We start from the raw sequence: 4969 nt of genomic DNA, 5'->3' as shown, positions 1-4969 counted from the left end.
AAGAGATAGGTTTATCACTGTTGCAGTGGGAGCTAACAGATAAGCAAGGAGGACGCTGGAAGAATCCATAAGGTAATAGATTATAGTTTGAAACATCCATATAAACTCATGTTTAGCTTAATATACAGAGAGATAGTTATGTATGGAAATACTTACAGAAATGTTGATATATACTGGTTAGTATACATGTGTATATCTTCTTGCTCTGTCAACTGAGTGGTCCTAGAAGCAAAGACAGCCCAGTAGCAATGAACATACTTAGCACCCAGATCTTGGTTTCCAATACCATTCTCCAATAAACAGAACCAAGGCTTCTTGGAGAAATGACTGATTCTAGGGTTGGGGCAGGAAATATTAACAATTATCAAAATAACTAATACTTATGAAGTCACTCCCCTGCTCCTATAAATGAGCTATGTATTTTATATGTATTTTTCTCCTTTAATACTCACAAAAGTGGCCAGAGCCTGTAATCCCAACACTTTGGAAGGCTGAGATGGGAGGATTACTTGAGACCAGGAGTTTAAGACCAGCCTGGACAATATAGTGATACCCTGTCTCCACACAAAAAAATTTAAAAATTAGCCAGGTGTGGGGCACACATCTGCAGTACCAACTACTCAGGAGGTTGAAATGGGAGGATTACTTGAGTGCAGGAATTCGAGGTTTTAAGGTTGCAGCAAGCTAAGATCAGGCCACTGCTCTCTAGCCTGGGTGACTGAGTGAGACCCCCACCTCCCCCCCACCGAAAAAAGATACTCAATAACCCTATTAGGTAAGAACTGAATCTAAATTTTAGGGTCTTACAACTCAATACCATTTTGAATACTATGACAGTTAGGTTTTTATTTGATTATTTTTTTTCCTTCATGACTAAAAACCAGGAAAACTCTTCCAAGCAATTTATTTTTCATTAAAATTCTTGGGGTGGTAATATTTGTTAGTCTGCGCTTATCTGACGGTATCTTTTTGTTAGCGGTGACCATAAAAAAATGGCCTAACCAGGAATACATATAATTAGACATAAAGAGCATTTTCTCTTGAAATTCTATAGAGATTCTTCCTTCTTTTGGAGCATTTAGATTTTGATATAATCTGGTTGTGTTCCTTCTTTGGGTAATACAGCATTTATATGATGCTAATTTACTTTTTTAAATTAATAAGGTACATTAGGAAATGCTTGGGTATGGGCCATTTTTGGTAATACTAATTAATACTCTAATCATGAAATGATCTGAAGGCTCAAGTATTTTAGATAAGTTGTCCGTATTTTAAAATTTGTAACAGACAACATTCGTATGCCTTCATGCTATCTAACTGATCCTTGATTTTGTTTCATAATCTGCACTCCTCAAAACTGTGATTCAGAGGTGGCAGGAGGCCAAGCTCTACACTGGGGAAAACATAATTGTTCTAAGTCAATCATGGTGGCCCCTTTTCTGCATTGGGGGCAGGAACATGGGATGCAAGTTCAGTCAACGAGTTAAGGGGAAACGTGTGTGTCTGTGTGTGAGTGAGTGTGCATGCACACAGGGAAATGGTCCTTTTCCTTAAAAAAAAAAAAGAGGGATCCACTGCTCCACATTTGTGACAACCACCCTGTAACAAGATAATGTAATATTATGAAAAATATAGAGTAGAAAGAAGAAGAAAAACTATGTCCTTGATGACATCATTGGGCTCCTATATTATTCTAACTTGGAGCTATCATATTTCCAGATTTCTTGCTTTATAAAATAATATATCTTTTTTTAATTATTCTGAGTTGAGTGTATTCTACTTACAGACAAAAGCATCATAAAATATTTTTAACATTCTTTTATCTATTTCCTCCTTTTTTCTTTATTTCTCATAATTTATATTGCCTCTTATAGATATATTTAAAAATTTTATTATGAAAGATAACATATTTACAGAAAATGATACAATGCATGAATGCAGAGTATAATGAGTTGTCATTAAGAAACACTACTGGAAATATTAACCAGTCACCCAGAAGCCTCAGTATACCATTCTTCAATTCTCTGTCCTCTTCCTTGGTAGTAACCACTCTTCGGACTTTTAAAATACTCTATAGTGGTATGTTTTTTTTCTTTTCTCTATAGTTTTCCACTGATGCATTCCTAAACAATGTAGTTTGGTTTGACTCTTTGAAGTTTTATATGAATAACACAGTGTGTATTATTTTAAGACTGCTTCCCTTCTCTCACTCCATGTTATGTTTGAGAATTTCATCCATGTTCTTTTGAGTAGTTGCACTTAATTTTGTTATAATACATTATTTTAATATGTGAATATAACACAATTTCCATATTTATTACACTGTGGATGGATATTCAATTGTTCCCAGTTTTTGCCTATTGCAAACAATGCTGCTATCACTGTGCTTGTTTACTTATTATGATGTTAGTACCCACCACCATCTGAGAGTGTATATTTTGAGTAGATTTGCAAGGTTGTAAGGAAACTATACAGCTAATTTTACTAAAAAATGCCCGATTGTTTTCCAAAGCAATTGCACCAATTCACACTCACTGAAGTAGTTTATGCACGTTTTTTTCTTACTTCACATCCCTGCCAACATTTGGTATTGTTAAACTTTAAAATTTTTTTTGCCAATCTGTTGGGCAGGTAATACCTCATTATGGTTTTATTTTGCACATACCTAATTACTGATGGGAATGTTTAAAATATGGCACTTTTCAGAAGTTTACTGGCCTAATACATTTTCTTCTTTGTTAAATGCCTGTCTTAGCTTTTATTGTGTTTCAGTGAGGAATTTATCAAAAGACATTCTGATTTAAAAACTTTAACATTGACAACACAGAGCCTCTAAAAGAACTTGGTGAATCTAAAATTAATATAACTCATCATTCCTGATGCACTTAAAAACCATTTCACTTGGACCTTGAACCCCTTTTAACTTCTCACTTCCAAACCAAGCTAACAATAAATTTTAAGTGCTAGAGTAAAATTAATACACTTAAATTCATTAATCTGTCTACATCTGTAAGATGAATTGTGTAAACATCTTAGCAACAATCTGTAAAATATATTGTAAATACTTTTAAAACCCCTTCAAGTGATATTCTTAATTAAATTTTAGTTATAATACCTGAGATGCCACATTCTGTATTTTAGTATAGTCTTAAATTTTTAGTAGATTGTTATTCTATTATATAAACAGAAATATCAATGACAAAGTCATTTATTGAATTTTTGTCTACTGAAAGCAAAGGTCCTGGTGGAAATTGATTGGTAAGTTGAAGCCTGTCTCTAAGAAACAATGGTCTCTATCTGAATTACACATAATTTTCAAAGTATATGCAGAAGTGATTTGATAAAATACCAGAATGATTGAGTTCCTCTTCTTCTCTAAAGAAATACATATTTTAAAACATAGCACATAAATATAAGCATATAGAGTTCCCATGACATGTTTCTATTTTTGTATGTGTATAAATACAAAATATTAGCATTAATCAAATTGTGAAGCACAAGTATATATTAATCTGTTTTTATCAAAATAGAGTTAATATGTGTTATACCCAGAAAGAAAAAATAAGAAAGTTCTCTTTTTTGAAATACATATGATGTGTGTGTTTATTGGGGGTTATTAGGTTTTTGCTTGTTAATTAGGTTTTTACTTGTTTCCAATAGGGTTATTAAAAAATGTTAACATGCTATCTGATTTTACTCTTAGAGAAGTACAGAAATGTAAGGAAAGCTGGTTTAAAATATTCATTTGAAAATGACTTCATATTTTAACTATGACAGAGTAACCAGATGAGGACCTCTGGACAAAAGGAATTATAAAATCGTAATAAATACATGAAGAGATCATTTGCAGGAATTAATCAATAGGCTGGACAAGATTATGGACATTGAAAGAAGAGGAACACAAGAAGTGAGCCCTGTGATCACTCCAATGACACTTCAGCTTTCTCAATGGCAGGAAAATGGAACTTACAGGATTAATGGTCTCAGTGATTTGAAAAGGGAGAGACTGGTGATCAGGGATGTGAAAACGTCTGAAATTTGCAAGGCATGTTAACTAAGAAGATCGAGCTATGCTAAAAGGGGCCCCAGCAGTGTGTGGGGGGATAAATTGGAGTGCTTGGCCAAGGACTGGGCTATGTATGTGCAGAGTGAGGCTTCGCAAAACCTAGCTAAGATTTTTTTTCAGGGCTGATAACTGAATAGTAATACTACAGTACATATACTGCTGGAATTCATTGGAATTCCAGCCAGCCAATGTGACGAGATCTCACTTGTCATTCAATTGAGATTCCAATAAATAGTATCTTAAGAGTAAGGACCATGCCCTAGAGCAAGGGACTGCCCTAGGCTGAACTTAATAACTAAAAACTAAATATAAATAAGCCATTAAAAAGAATAAATCTACATAAGACAAGATCCAAAGCATCCACCAGTGATTTAGCTGTCAGACTTAAAAAGGCAATTGTTTAAGAAAGACAACACATTTCTAGATGCCCTATAATTTATGACTTATAATGCGCAGTATATAACCAAAAATTACTAGACATATCAAAAAGAAATGAAAAAGGTGACTCATAGTTGAAAGAAAACACAATCTATATAAATCAGTACTAAATATACAGATGTTGGAATTAGCAGACACATATTTTAAGCAGGTTTTATAAATATTTTAAAGGATAATATGATCATGATGAATGAACAGATGGGGTTTCTCAGAATAGGTATGAAAACTATCATATCAAAGAAATGGATATTATAGAATTGAAAAGTATTATATTTGATAAAAATTCACTTGATAGTGTTAATCATAGACTGACAACATTAAAAAGGTCATTGAGTTCAATAACAAATCAATATGTAATTATGTAATTTGAAGAATAAAGAAAAAATAAGGTAAAAAATTGAACAGTGTTGAACCTGTGGGACAATACCAAAAATTACAACACAAACATAATTGAAGTCTTACAAG

The sequence above is a fragment of the Trachypithecus francoisi genome, unplaced genomic scaffold, assembly GCF_009764315.1.
Source record: "Trachypithecus francoisi isolate TF-2019V2 unplaced genomic scaffold, Tfra_2.0 Lachesis_group0, whole genome shotgun sequence".
Lineage (NCBI taxonomy): Eukaryota > Metazoa > Chordata > Mammalia > Primates > Cercopithecidae > Trachypithecus > Trachypithecus francoisi.
This window is presented reverse-complemented; position numbering follows the sequence as displayed.